Source organism: Macaca thibetana, chromosome 10, assembly GCF_024542745.1.
Source record: "Macaca thibetana thibetana isolate TM-01 chromosome 10, ASM2454274v1, whole genome shotgun sequence".
NCBI classification, from domain to species: Eukaryota; Metazoa; Chordata; class Mammalia; order Primates; family Cercopithecidae; genus Macaca; species Macaca thibetana.
In genome coordinates this window covers 14,813,486-14,829,674 of record NC_065587.1, presented here as the reverse complement: position 1 = coordinate 14,829,674, position 16,189 = coordinate 14,813,486, and positions in this window count along the sequence as shown.

Genomic DNA, 16,189 nt, shown 5'->3' with positions numbered 1-16,189 from the left:
GGCACGATACCCTCCTAACAGATATCAGCTAAGCAGAAGAGGTGGACATACTCAAGGGAACATAATACAAGTCCACAATGCCTCACCCAAATCCTTGGGAGTCACACAGGTTTTAGATTTCAGGATTTATCAGATTGTAGAAAGGTAATATGGGCCATCATTCTCATGGCACTCCAGTGGGGCCTGCAGCAACACCTGAGTATCAAACACAATATTGCTGCAGTGAAATGTATGGATATTCACACTAAATAAGATTCTCTTTTAAAGATGATAAATAACCTCACATCCATTCAGGACAAGTTTAAAAACTGAATACATTAATAAATAAGGTCCAGTTTTCAGTTTGGGGATGTCTGAGTTGTTGATAAGGTCCTGTGAACCAGAATGTCTTAGTCTGTCTGCCTGCTATCACACAATTCCTTAGACTGCGTAATTTGTAAATAACAGAAACTCATTTCTTATAGTTCTGTAGGCTGGGAAGTCCAAGATCAAGGCACTGGCAGATTTGGTATCTGCTAAGGGCTTTTTCTCTGCTCCATAGATGGTACCTTGTGGCTACATCCTCACATGGGGGAAGGGGAAGATAGCTCTCTTGAATTTAAAAAAAAAGAAAAAACTAAGTTTAAAAAATGTTTTATTAAATTATTATTTTTTTAAGAGATAGGGTCTCATTATGTTGTCCAGGCTGGTCTCAAACTCCTCCCCACTTAGCCTCCCACAGTGTTAGGATTACAGGCGTAAGCCACTGCACCCAGGCTTGAACCTCTTTTATAAGGTTACTAATCCCATTCATGAGAGCTCTGACCTCATAACTTAATCACCTCCTAAAGGCCCCACCTCTTCATACCATCACACTGGTGACTAAGTCTCAATATATGCATTTTGGGGGAATACATTCAGACCACAGAACTCTATAATGTATTAAGTTTTATAAATTAAGGTTGTACAAAATACTGTAAGTGTATACTGCAGGGAAAGGGGAGGCTTCTCAGGGGAAGTGATATTTGAACTAGACCTTGATGACTGATTAGGAGCTTTCCAGAAGGGAAAGGGAGTTCTGGGCAGAGTGAGCAGCTCAAGCAAAGGCCCAGTGTATTAGTCCGTTTTCACGCTGCTGATAAAGACATACCAGAGATCAGGCAATTTACAAAAGAAAGAGGTTTAATGACACAGTTCCAGTTGGCAGGGGAAGCCTCACAATCATGGTGGAAGGCAAGGGGGAGCAAGTCACGTCTTACATGCGTGGCAGCAGGCAAACAAAAGAGCTTGTGCAGAGAAAGTCCTGTGGTTTTTTTTTTTTTTTTTTTTTTTTTTTTGAGATGGAGTCTCATTCTGTCGCCTAGGCTAGAGTGCAGTGGCTGGATCTCAGCTCACTGCAAGCTCCGCCTCCCGGGTTTATGCCATTCTCCTGCCTCAGCCTCCCGAGTAGCTGGGACTACAGGCGCCCGCCACCTCGCCCGGGTAGTTTTTTGCATTTTTTAGTAGAGACGGGGTTTCACCATGTTAGCCAGGATGGTCTTGATCTCCTGACCTCGTGATCCGCCTGTCTCAGCCTCCCAAAGTGCTGGGATTGCAGGCGTGAGTCACAGCACCCGGCCGAAAGTCCTGTTTTTTAAAACAATCAGATCTTGTAAGACCCATTCACTCTCACAAGAACAGCAGGGAAAGAACCACTCCCATTCAATCGTCTTCCACCGGGTTCCTCCCACAACACATGGAAATTATGGGAGCTACAAGATGAGATTTGGGTGGGGACACAGAGCCAAACCATACCACCCAGAGGTTGGAAGCATGAAAGAATGTCACTTCTTGGCTGGGGGCAGTGCCTCATGCCTATAATCCCAGCACTTTGGGAGGCCAAGGTGGGTAGATCACTTGAGGTCAGGAATTTGAGACTAGTCTAGCCAACATGGTGAAACCCCATCTCTACCAAAAATATAAAAATTAGCTGGGTGTGGTGGCTGATGCCTGTAATCCCAGCTACTTGGGAGACTGAGGCAGGAGAATCACTTGAACCCAGGAGGCAGAGGTTGCAGTAAGCCAAGATCGTGCCATTGCACTCCAGCCTGGGTGACAAGAGCAAAACTCTGTCTCAAAGGAAAAAAAAAATAAGAATGTCACTTCTTGAGCAACTAGGCAGCTTGGTTTTGGTTCTAGAGCCAGGTCTCTTTCTCTGCAGAATGAATCTATTCTTCCCAGCTGAAGCATGGGCTTCATTAGAGATGGAATGGTATGAGAGACGGGGCTGGAGAGGTTGGCAGGGGCAGGTCATGGAGAGCTGTCTGGGCCACACCAAGAAGTTTGGTGCCTGTAGGGCATCATTTCTCAAAGCGTGGTCTCCAAATCCTCTCAAAAAGTCCAAGAGGTCAAGATCATTTTTGTAATAATGCTAACACAAGATTTGCTCTTCTTACTTTGTTGACTCTTTTCTTTTTTTTGAGACAGGGTCTTGCTCTGTCACCCAGGCTGGAGTGCAGTGGTGCCATCTCGGCTCACTGCAACCTCCATCTCCTGGGTTCAAGCAATTCTTCTGCCTCAGCCTCCCAAGTGGCTGGAATTATAGGTGTGCACCACCACACCCAGCTAATTGTTTTTTTTTTTTTTTTTGTATTTTTAGTAGAGACGGGGTTTCACCATGTTAGCCAGGATGTTCTCCATCTCCTGACCTCGTGATCTGCCGCCTCGGCCTCCCAAAATGCTGGGATTACAGGCGTGAGCCACAGCACCCCACCTGACATTTTTAATGATCGTGCATGAGCAATATTGAGTGGGGCCAAGTGCGGTGGCTCATAATTGTAATCCCAGCACTTTGGGAGGCCAAGGTGGGTGGATCACTTGAGATTAGGAGTTTGAGACCAACCTGGCCAACATAGTAAAACCTCGTCTCTCCTAAAAATACAAAAATTAGCCAGGTGTGGTGGGATGTGCCTGTAATTTCAGCTACTCAGGATGCTGAGGCAGGAGAATAGCTTGAACCTGGGAGGTGGAGGTTTCAGAGAGCTGAGATCCCACCACTGCACAAGACTCTGTCTCGCAAACAAACAAAAAACCCACAAAATAACACAGTCAGAGGGATACACTAGTTGACTTATTGGCTTAAACTTCCTACCTAGACATTTCAAGGTTCTTTGACAGTCTCCGTTTTAGGCATCAAATGTGAACACTGTTGATGTGCAAAAAGCTTTCTGTTGTTTCAAGTGAAATTGAGTTTTGGGCTGGGCTTGGTGACTCACATCCCAGCACTTTGGGAGGCCAAGGCAGACAGATCCCTTGAGGTCAGGAGTTCGAGACCAGCCTGGCCAATATGGCAAAACCCTGTCTCCATTAAAAATATAAAAATTAGCCGTGTGTGGTGGTGGGTGCCTGTAATCTCAGCTACTCGGGAGGCTGAGGCACAAGAATCTCTTGAGCCTGGGAGGCGAAGGTTGCAGTGAGCTGAGATTATGCCACTGAGATTGTGCCACTGCATTCCAGTCTGGGTGACAGAGTGAGACTCCATCTGAAAGAAAAAAAATTGTTTTATCTAAGAAGAATATCCTCAATCAAACAGTAAAATTATCATTTTTATTAAGTCTTGACCCTTTAGCACATGACTTTCTAATATTCTGTGTGATGGAATGGGAAGTATGTGTAAAACAACTCTTTTGCATACCAAAGTACTGTGGTTATCACTAGGAAAGGCCCTTGTGTAATTGTTTGAGTTGCAGGTGAAACCAGCCATTTTTTTATGGAATGCCATTTTTATTTGCAAGAACAACTGCCAAAGACAAAAATTATGACTACTCAGATTTTAGTATTTGGCAGATATTTTCTTAAAAATGAATGCAGTGATTTTTATAGCAGCACAATTTGCAATTGCAAAAATGTGGAACCAGCCCAAATGCCCACCAATCAATGAATGAATAAAGAAACTCTGTGTCTGTGTGTGTAGATATATATACACACATATATGTACACATGTACATATACACACATGCATATATGTACATACACACATACATGTACATATATACACACATACATATATGATGGGATATCATTCAGCCATAAGAAATGAATTAATGGCATTCACAGCAACCTGGATGAGACTGAAGACTATTATTCTAAGTGAAGTAACTCAGGAATGGAAAACCAAACATTGTATATTCTCACTCATAAGTGGGAGCTAAGCTATGAGGATGCAAAGACATAAGAATGATACAATGGACTTTGAAGACTCAGGGGGTAAGGGTGGGAAGGGAGTGAGGAATAAAAGACTACAAATTGGGTTTAGTGTATGCTGCTTGGATGATGGGTGCACCAAAATCTTACAAATCACCACTAAAGAACTTATTCATGTAACCAAATACACCTGTTCCCTCCAAAACCTATGGAAATAAAAAATGTAAAAAAGAAAAAAGTTATTTGAGAAAGATTTAAAAACTCCTAACTACTGAAAAAAAAATTAATGCAGTGAGATGGTCACTTCAAGGAAAGCAACTGACAGTATTTGTTGTCAATGATAACACCTGAGCTTTCAAGCAAAAACTTAAATCTTGGAAATTTTACACCATGGCTTTGACAGTGTCCCAGTACTAAAATAATTTTCTGATAAAATCAGTGGTAATATCAGTGGTAACATTTGGCAACATTAACTAATGAGATTTTTCAACTAATGAGATTTCTCAACATTCAACAGTGTAATGAAATATATCAATGTTTGGAAGCTGTGCTTAAGTTAGTGAATCAATATCTCCCACAGGATCAATGCATGATACTGTCAAATCATACATGGATGAAATATCTATCACAAATGCAAGATAGCACACCTGTAATCCCAACACTTTGGGAGGCCGAGGTGGGTGGATCATGAGGTCAGGAGATTGAGACCATCCTGGCTAACAAGGTGAAACCCCGTCTCTACTAAAAACACAAAAAATTAGCTGGGCGAGGTGGCAGGTGCCTGTAGTCCCAGCTACTCAGGAGGCTGAGGCAGAATGGTGTGAAACCGGGCGGCGGAGCTTGCAGTGAGCCAAGATGGCATAACGGTACTCCAGACTGGGCGACAGAGTGAGATTTCATCTCTAAATAAATAAATAAATAAATAAGAAAGAGGGCCGGGCGCGGTGGCTCAAGCCTGCAATCCCAGCACTTTGGGAGGCCGAGGCGGGTGGATCACGAGGTCAGGAGATCGAGACTATCCTGGCTAACATGGTGAAACCCCGTCTCTACTAAAAGTACAAAAAACTAGCCGGGCGTGGTGGCGGGCGCCTGTAGTCTCAGCTACTTGGGAGGCTGAGGCGGGAGAATGGCGTGAACCCGGGAGGCGGAGCTTGCAGTGAGCCGAGATCACGCCACTGCACTCCAGCCTGGGAGACACAGCGAGACTCCGTCTCAAAAAAAAAAAAAAAAAAAAAATAAATAAATAAATAAATAAATAAATAAATAAGAAAGCTGGCTCAATGGATTTTAATGTAACAGAGTAATAAAAGTCTACGTATATTGAAACCGTATCCCACATTGCAACTAACCTTCAAGGAACTATCACTTGAACTATCACAAGTTGAGTTTTGGTGTAGTATTAAAGAAGACAATCATCTGAAAGGCCATAAAAATAGCCCTCATTTTCCCCTCACTTATGTGAGGGCCAATCTTCTCATAAACTTCAACCAAAGCAATAAATTACAACAGATTGACTGCAGAAGCAGAGATGAGAATTGACATGTTTTCTATTTAACCCAAACAAAAAGAAGGACTTGCAAAGCTATAAAACAATGCCATGTTGCTCACTAATTATTTTTGTCTTGGCAGATTTAGCTATTTTTCACAAAAGTATTTACATGTAATGAGCTTACTGTTTTATTTTATTTATTTATTTTGAGATGGAGTCTCGCTCTGTTGCCCAGGCTGGAATGCAGTGGCTCAATCTCGGCTCACTGCAACCTTCGCCTCCCGGGTTCAAGCAATTCTCCTGCTTCAGCCTCCCAAGTAGCTGTAACTACAGGTGCCCGCCACCATGCCCGGCTAATTTTTGTATTTTTAGTAGAGACCAAGTTTCAACCCTGTTGGCCAGGCTGGTCTTGAACTCCTGACCTCAAGTGATCCGCCAGTCTTGGGCTCCCAAAGTACTGGGATTACAGGTGGGAACCACTATGCCTGACCTATCTTTAAATGAATAAATAAATATTTTGAAATATTCTCACTTTTAATTTCTCATCTGATATATGTTGATAGATATAACCTACATGAACAAAAGCTCTTTAGAGTCATCAATAACTTTGTTTGTTTGTTTTTGAAATGGAGTTTCGCTCTTATTGCCCAGGCTGGAGTGCACTGGCGTGATCTTGGTTCATTGCAACCTCCATCTCCCAGGTTCAAGTGATTCTCCTACCTCAGCCTCCCATGTCGCTGGATTACAGGCATGCACAACCACGCCCGGCTAATTTTGCATTTTTTTAAGTAGAGATGGGGTTTCACCATGCTGGTCAGGCTGGTCTCGAACTCCTGACCTCAGGTGATCCACCTGCCTTGGCCTCCCAAAGTGCTGGGATTACAGGCATAAGCCACCACGCCTGACTCTTCATTAACTTTTATAACTGCAAAAGGGGCCTTAGACCAAAAAATTTGAAAACCATTACTACAATGAGTTACAATGAAAGAAAAGTCAGTGTCAGATTTGAACAAGAGGAGAGACTTTATTCTAGAAAGATCCTTCTAAAGGCAGTGTGGAAGTAAGGCCAGAGTGGAACCAGGTTGCGGACAGATGCCCCAGTCAAGGACTGAGACATAAGAATGGAAGTGGACTGGATGCATTGGCTCATGCCTATAGTCCCTACAGTTCGGGAGGCTGAGGAAGGAGGATTGCTTGAGCTCAGAGAAGTTCAAGACCAGCCTGGGCATCATGGCAAAACCCCATCTCTACAAAAATTAGCCCGACATGGTGGCATAAAGCCTGTAGTCCCAGCTACTCAGGAGGCTGAGCTGGGAGGATCGCTTAAGCCCAGGAGGTTGAGGCTGCAGTGAGCCAAAATCATGCCACTGCACTCCAGCCTGGGTGACAGAGTAAGACCCTGTCTCCAGGAAAAAAAAAAAAAAAGGCAATCTGATGAGAGAGGAGAGTATTTTTGCAAGGAACATTCTATAAGTAGAAATGACAGGACATGTTGCCTATCTGCCCACACTCACCTACCCATTGCTCCTCCCCATAGCAATATCACTTTCATCTAAATTTCTTATAGTCTTGGCTGTCCTCTCTAATGGGCCTCAAGCTTAATGTGTCCCAAAATGGATTCTTGATTTTCCTCAATCTAAACTTATTCCTAGAGTCTTCCTCATCTTACAAATAAATACGTATATAGCAACACCATTCTTCCAGTTGTTTAGGCCAAAAACCATGAAGGCATTAAATCCAGCAGCAAATCCTGTTAGCCATTTTTCTTTCTTTCTTTCTTTCTCTTTCTTTCTTTCTCTCTCTCTCTCTCTCTCTCTTTCTTTCTTTCTTTCTTTCTTTCTTTCTTTCTTTCTTTCTTTCTTTCTTTCTTTCTTTCTTTCTTTTTTGAGACAGAGTCTCACTCTGTCGCTCAGGCTGGAGTGCAGTGGCATGATCTCGGCTCAGTGCAACTCTGCCTCCCTGGTTCAAGCAATTCTCCTGCCTCAGCCTCCTGCATAGCTGGGACTACAGGCATGTGCCACCACAACCGACGAATTTTTGTGTTTTTATTAGAGACGGGATTTTGCCATGTTGGCCAGGTTGCTCTCGAACTTCTGACCTCAAGGGATCCACCCACCTCAGCCTTTCAAAGTGCTGGGATTAAAGGCGTGATCCACCATGCCTGGCCACCTCCATCTTTAAAATATTTCCATAATCCAACCACTTCTCACCATCCTTGACTACCTCTCTGACCTCATCTACCGCCCTCTCCCTTGCTCCCTCTCCTCCAGTCAAGCTGTCCTTGACTATGCTAAGCACACTCCCACCTCAGGGCCATTGCATTGGCTGTTCCCCCTGCCTGGGTTGCTCTTCCCTCCAGATATCAACACTGATTACTCTCCTACTTGCTTCAGATCTTCGCTCAACTCTCTCCTTACCAGAGAGGGCTTCCCTGAACCCATGTACACATTTCCTATTTGCATCTCTCTTTATCCTGCTTTACTCTTCCGGTTAGCCCTTATCACTACTTGGTGTGTTACGGATTTATTTTCACTTGTTTGTATATTTCATGTTCCCCTCCAGTAGTATGTAAGCTCTATAAGAACAGAGATGCTTAGTTTGTATTCCTCAATACCTAGAATGAACCCTAGCCCAGAGCAGATACTCAACATTTATTTTGAACCAATGGATGAATAATTTGACATTTACATATGTCTTTGTTTGAAAAAAGTTGAATACCACTAATCTTTGGACAAGATGATGGGTGCCTGACATAATCCCTGATGGCACCTGACACAATAGTTAACATGTACTGCCTTTGGTGTTTTTTAGTTATTCCCTTATTCTTTCTCTTTCCAGCAACCTAGGATGCAGATGCCAATATCCCCATTTTACAGAAGAGGAAATTGAGGCAAAGAGAGATTACATAACTTGTCCAAGATCACACACTAGTTAGCGTCAGAGCAAGAGTTTGCACCAAAGCAGCTTGGCCCTATAGTCCACATTCTCTTTTTCTTTTTTCTTTTTGGAGATGGAAATTTGCTCTTGTCACCCAGGGTGGAGTGCAATGGTGTGATCTTGGCTCACTGCAACCTCTGTCTCCCAGGTTCAAGCGATTCTTCTGCCTCAGCCTCCCGAGTAGCTGGGTTTACAGGTATGTGCCACCATATCTGGCTAATTTTTGTATTATTAGTAGATATGGGGTTTTGCCATGTTAGCCAGGCTGGTCTCGAACTCCTCAGGTGTTCTACCCGCCTCGGCCTCCCAAAGTGCCGAGATTACAGGTGTGACTCACCACACCTGGCCTAGTCCACATTCTTAACCACTCTGCAATGATACTTGGATTTGGAAGTACCCTAAACATCTAGTATAAAGGGGTTGGACTGTAATCTCTAAGATGCTTCCAGTTCTATGAGTCTGTGCGCTTGAGATTCTACTACTTAGAATATTCATTGATTACTTGACGAATTAGTTAGCTAATTCATTTCTTCAACACACATTTATTAGCTATTCACTACATGCTAGGTTCTGTGCTAGGCACTTCCCACTTATTTTCTTTAATCCTGAGAAGTAGGAATTATGATGCTCATCTTATAGATGAAGAATCTGAGGCTTATGTAACTTAAGAATTTATCCAGGGTCCAGTTATTAGCAGGAACAAGATTCGAGTCCCAGTCTCAGGTCTGCTTGTTTCCAAAACTCAAGCTCCTTCCCTGACCCTCGCCTACTTCTCTTTCAGCTTGCAGGGAGCCTTTGGGGCCCTACGTGCGTGAAGTTCCAATGAACTCACGGAGAGGCCTGTAGGGGCAGGGGACAGGGGGTGCCTCTTCACCTCTGAGGCGGGATTTCAGAGTCTGAGGGCACCAGTTTGGTCCAGAAACCCTGGCTGGGACGTTAGGAAAGGGACAAGAATTTACAAACCCTCACGAGGTGTCACTTTTTGTCCTGATCCTCTCCTTTCCCTCCAGCCTGCTGTGGCCAGCGTCAACCACTGCGACATGTATCATGCCACATCAGCAGACAGGCAAGGCTGGGATCCCAGATAATTTGACAGCAGGGGCCTTTCACCATCGGACTGCTTTCCAATCAGGCAGCACTGAGGCTAATTAAAGCTCCCTCTGGGGCATCAGGGAGAAGGGAGGAGACAGGCACGACCAAATCTAAAGACACGCTTGTCCGGGAATCAAGCGAGGGAGGCGGAGGTAGAAGCCCGGCTCGGAGGAGCTCACAGCGGGTCCTGCAGGCAGAACTCGGTCACATGACTGATGTCCCTCCGGCTGGCAGCGCAAATGGAGTCACAGCCCTAGCAATACCCCGGATTGCAAACTCTTGAGGTCTCCGCCCATTTCATGGCAGGAAATCAGTGTTTTCCAAGAACGCCCAGTGGCGCCGACACGGGCCTGACTCCCGCCGCCCGCTGCCCTCGAGCGGTCGGAGCAGCAGCTCGATGGCGCCCCCTGGAGGCCGCCCCTGCCAGCGCCGTCCCCCCCCCCCCCCCACCGTGTCAATAGGCGCGGCTCCCTCCTAGTGGAGAGCTGTGGGAGCCCAGGACGTGCCTATTAAAGGTATCTTTTGAAGTGAGAGGGACAAGAAAACTCTCTGCGACTTTATGCGACTCTCTGTACCCCAGCAAAGCTTCCAGGGTCCCCAACAATCGTAGTTCCTCCTTCACATGAGGTTCCCCTGACATTCTCTAGGGGGCGCGCGCGCATGGCCAGGGCGGTTTTGGGGTCCAAAGCCCACGTGCTGCGCGGTCTCTTCTCCAGGCCACCCCGCTTGCCTAGCGATGCGCGGGGGGCAGGGAAAGATCTCCCTGTAAGATCTGTAAAATCTCCCTTACATGTGCAGATCTGAGGGCAGAGATCTCAATAACCCCGGAAGACCCCTGCACCCGGAGTGGAGCGGGAGCAGGATGAGAGAGAATATTGACTGAGCCCTGCCAGTCACTGTTCTAAGCACTTTTTCCCTGTTCCTGTCGATTTGTTCCTCACAATAACCACACGAAGCGGAGACTATGATTATCCCCGTTGCACAGTAAGGAAACTGAGACAAAGGGAGGTTAGGTAACTTGGAGATGTCTCCCAGCTAGGGATAGCAGAGCGGGATAGAAACGCAGGCCACCTGGCCTGGCGCGGTGGCTCACGCCTTTAATCCCAGCACTTAGGGAGGCCGAGGCAGGCGGGTTACCCGAGGTCAGGAGTTCGAGACCAGCCATGGCCAACATGGTGAAACCCTCTCTCTACTAAAAATACAAAAATTAGTCGTGGCAGGCGCCTGTAATCCCAGTTACTTGGGAGCCTGAGGCAGGAGAATCGCTTGAACCCGGGAGACAGGTGGCAGTGAGCCGAGATCACCCCACTGCACTTCAGAACGCAGGCCACCTGGTGGTGGTCCCTGTGCTCCTCCCCATCCCAGCACTGTGCTGGGCCTTGAGGATGCGGCTGGCCCAGGAGGTGGGGTTGTGGAGAGGGGCACATCAGAGATTTCAAATTGACCAAGGTCTGTTTTGTGTCAGTTTTATGTGTCAACTTGGCTAAACTATGGTCTCCTGTTATTTTATCAAACACTAATCTATTTTTTCTTTTAGTTTAAAAATAATAATTAAATGAACAAATCCTGGCTAATGTTATTTTTTTGTAGAGACGGGGTTTTGCCATGTTGCCCAGGCTGGCCTCCAACCCTTGGGCTCAAGTGATCTGCCACCACGCCTGGCCTCAAACACTAATCTAGATGTTGCTTGAAGGCATTTTGTAGATGTGATTTGTCTATAATTAGTTTACTTCAAGTAAGGGAGATTATCCCAGATAATCTGGGTGAGTCTGCAAGACTTTATGGGTAGACTGAGGTGCCTTGAAGAGGAAGAAATTCTGCCAGCCGACGGCAATTTCAGCTTCTGCTGGAGAGTTCCAGCCTTCCTAACAAACAGTCCTACAAATTTCGGACTTGCCTAGCCAGCCCTGTGCGTATAAACCAATTCCTTGCAATAATCACAGCTACACCCTCACCCTGTCCCCCCACATATGTATGTATATAGAGAGAGGAAGAGAGAATATAAAATCATGTATCGATCACATATCTCCTACTGGTTCTGTGTCTTTAATTTCTCTAGTTGAACCGGGACTGATGCAATGACCCCAGAGCAGGCAGTGAGGCAGATGCCCAGGGGGCGTTTATGACACCTCTCCTAGGACCTGGCTCAACCCGAGTACCTTGTGAGTCCCTCAATGGCCATCTGCAACCCTGAGGAGGGTGGGAAAACCCCAAATTGACTGAGATTACATTTCCATCATCAACAGGAATGGAGAATCAATAAAGAAATTTAGTTCAGATATTAGAAAAATGAAGAGGGCTGGGCGCGGTGGCTCATGCCTGTAATCCCAGCACTGTGGGAGGCTGAGGCAGGTGGATCACCTGAGGTCGGGAGTTCAAGACCAGCCTGGCCAATGTGTTGAAAACTCATCTCTACTAAAAACACAAAAATTAGTAGTGGTGGGTGCCTGTAATCCCAGCTATTCGGGAGGCTTAGGCAGGAGAATCGCTTGAACCTGTTAGGCAGAGGTGGCAGTGAGCTGAGATTACCCCACTGCACTTCAGCCTAGGTGACAGAACAAGACTCCATCTGAAGGAAAAAAAAAAAAAAAAAAAAAAAAGAAGGGAGAAAGTCACATTTTTTTGCACTATCAAGTTTATGTGCTAAGATTCACACCTCGTTTTAACAGCCTACATCTACTCTGAGTGCACCAGAAGGACAGAGCCACAATAACGCTGACCAAACCATAGTAATAGCAGCAATAGTTGCTACAAAATATTTGCAAATAATCAGATAATATATCTGATTAGGGCTTTGTATCCAGAATATATAAAGAGCTCTTATTGCAACAACAAATAGAAAACAGATCAATTTAAAAATGGGCAAAGGCAGGCCGGGCACAGTGGCTCACACCTGTAATCCCAGCACTTAGGGAGTCCGAGGCGGGTGGATCACCTGAGGTCAGGGGTTCGAGACCAGCCTGGCCAACATGGCAAAACTCCATCTCTACTAAAAATACAAAATTGAGCTGGGTGTGATGGTGGGCGCCTGTAATCCCAGCTACACGGGAGGCTGAGGCAGGAGAATCGCTTGAACCCAGGAAATGGAGGTTGCAGTGAGCTGAGATCTCACCATTGCACTCTAGCCTGGGCAACAAGAGTGAGACTCCGTTTCAAAAGAAAAGAAAAGAAAGAAAAATGGGCAAAGGACTTGAATATCCAAAGAAGATAAACAAACGGCCAAGAAGCACACAATACCTTCAAGCACAAAAGATGCTCAACATAATTAGTCACCAAGGAAAAGGCAAATGAGAACCACAGTGGGACTCACTTCACATCCGCTAGGATGGCTGTAGTCCTTACCGTAAGAGAATACCAGGGTAGTGTGCTTTACTTGTATTATGTAACTTAATCCTCACAGTAAGCTCGTGAAGGAGGGATGGCTATTAGCCTCATTTACAAAAGAGGAACTGAGGCCTGGAAAAGTGAAATGATTGCCCCAGTGTTCCATGGCTGGTCAGTGGGTGTCAGCATTTAAGACCTGGGCTGTCTGCTTCCAAAGCTGTGCTATGCAGCTTTAATGACTGTGCTATACTGGTCTCTAGCAAAATTGTTGAAAATTTCCCTCTCAGACCCACCATTTACCTTTATTGCTCCCAGAGACTCTTATGTGTGCTCCTTAGCTACCAAAAACGGACTTCTACTTCCTCCTGGCATTTGTCCCATGTCCTTTGGTCACCCCAGAACTCACCAGGAGGCTCCCAGACTCTGTATCGGTGTTTCTTCTCCAGACTGAAGATGCTGCTCGCGTCACTGCCTCAGGGCCAGGTCATTGCTGCTGCCCCACTGGCCGCCCATGATCCTAGCCACCAGCCACTCCCCTCCTTTTTCCTGGCTAGCAAGGTTTACTGACTACCATAGAGGTAGAAAATGCCAGACACTCAGTTTCCCAGGTTCCCTTTACAGTTATAGGTGGCCATGTGACCGAGTTCTGGTCAATGACATATAAGGAGAGTCTTCTGAGAAAGATTTTCTCTCCTGACCAGAATAAAGACAGAGAGAGGGTAAGGTAGATGGAAAGAGTGGGAAGCTGGGCACAGTGGCTCACACCTGTAATCCCAACACTTTGGGAGGCCGAGGCGGGTGGATCACCTGAGTTCAGGAGTTTGAGACCAGCCTGGCCACATGATGAAACCCTGTCTCTACTAAAAATACAAAAATTAGCTGGGTGTGGTGGTGCTGGCGTGTAATCCCAGCTATTTGGGAGACTGAGGCAGGTGAATCACTTGAACCCGGGAGGCGGAGATTGCAGTGAGCCAATCGTGCCACTGCACTCCAGCCTGGGCAACAGAGTGAGACTCTGCCTCAAAAAAATATATATACACACACACGCATACAAAACAGTGGGAGAGAGAGCAAGAGTGAGGGAGGGAGCAAGAAAGCCAGAGTGAGGAAAGTTAACTTTTCTTGCTGTTCTGGCTATCCCTTTTCTTCCTGGCTTTGGAGACAATTGTATAAGAATGTAATGGCGGCCGGGCACGATGGTTCATACCTGTAATCCCAGCACTTTGGGAGGCCGAGGCATGCAGATCACGAGGTCAGGAGATTGAGACCATCCTGGCTAACATGGTGAAACCCCGTCTCTACTAAAAATACAAAAAAATTCAGCTGGGCATGGTGGCAGGCATCTGTAGCCCCAGCTACTCGGGAGGCTGAGGCGGGAGAATGGCGTGAATCCGGGAGGTGGAGGTTGCAGTGAGCCAACATCGTACCACTGCACTCCAGCCTGGGCAACAGAGTGAGACTCTGTTTCAGAAAAAAAAAAAAAAAAAAAAGAATGTAATGGCTTGGCTGGGCATGGTGGCTCATGCCTGTATTTCCATATTTCCAGAACTTTGGGAGGCCGCGGCAAGCAGATCACTTGAGGTCAGGAGTTCACGACCAGCCTGGTCAACATGTCAAATCCCTGTTCCTACTAAAAAATACAAAAATTAACTGGGTGTGGTGGCAGGCACTTGCAGTCCTAGCTACTCAGGAGGCTGAGGCAGGAGAATCGCTTGAGCCTGGGAGGCAGAGGTTGCAGTGAGCCGAGATTATACCACTGTACTCCAGCCTGGGTGACAGAGTGAGACTCTGTCTCAAAAAAATAAAAAAAGAATGTGACGACTGGAACTGTGGCAGCCATATTGCAACCATGAGGTGACAAGTCTGAAGATGAAAGGTATCATACTCGGGCTGGCAGAATGACAGGACAGAAAACATGGGTTCTTGATGATTAGTAGAGAAGCTAAGGCTTAGCACAGGAACTGCCTACTTCCAGCTTTCTTGTTAAATGAGGTAATTATTTTTATTGTTTAAACAGCTTAGCAATTTGACAGTCTGTTACTTGTAACAGAAAGCATTTTTATTTTATTATTGTTATTTTTTGAGACAGAGTCTCACTCCGTCATCCAGGCTGGAGTGCAGTGGCATGATGGCTCACTGCAACCTCCATCTCCTGGGTTTCTAACAATTCTGGTGCCTCAGCCTCCTATGCCTGTAGCTGGAATTCCAGGCATGTGCCACCACACCCGGCTACTTTTTTGTAATTTAAGTAGAGGTGGGGTTTTGCCAGGTTGGCCAGGCTAGTCTCAAACTCTTGGCCTCAAGCGATCCATCTGCCTTGGCCTCCCAAAGTGCTAGAATAATAACAAACTGGACAGTGTACAATAATAAATAAATGAATAAAAATGGGCAGAGGACTTGAATATCCAAAGAAGATAAACAGGCCAGGCGCAATGGCTCATGGCTGTAATTCTTGTACTTTGGGAGGCTGAGGCAGGTGGATCACTTGAGGTCAGGAGTTCAAGACCAGCCTGGCCAACATGGTGAGACCCCGTCTCTACTAAAAATACAAAAATTAGCCAGGCGTGGTGGCGGGCACCTGTAGTCCCAGCTACTCGGGAGGCTGAGGCAGGAGAATTGCTCGAACCCAGGAGGTGGAGGTTGCAGTGAGCCGAGATTGCACTCCAGCCTGAGCGACAGAGCAAGACTCCGTCTCAAAAAACAAACAAATGAACAAAAAACAAACAGAAAAACAAAAACAAAGAAGATAAATAAATGGCCAATAAGCACATAAGAAGATGCTCAATATACTTAGTCATGAAGGAAATGCAAATCAAAACCACAATGAGATATCACTTCCCATCCACTAGGATGGCTATAATCCAAAAACCAGAAAATAACCAGTACTGGTGAGATGTGAAGAAATTGAAACCCTTGCATATTACTGGTTGGAATGCTAAATGGTAGTTACTATGGAAAACAGTAACTGTTTTGGGCCTGGTGCGGGGACTCATGCCAATAATCGTAGCATTTTGGGAGGCCGAGGTAGAAGGATCACTTGAGGCCAGCCTGGGCAACATAATGAAACCCTGTCTCTACAAAAAAAAAAAAAAAAAAAAAAAAAAAAAATATATATGTGTGTGTATATATATATATTAGCTGGCTGTGATGGCATGCACCTGTAGTCCCAGCTACTCAGGAGGCTGA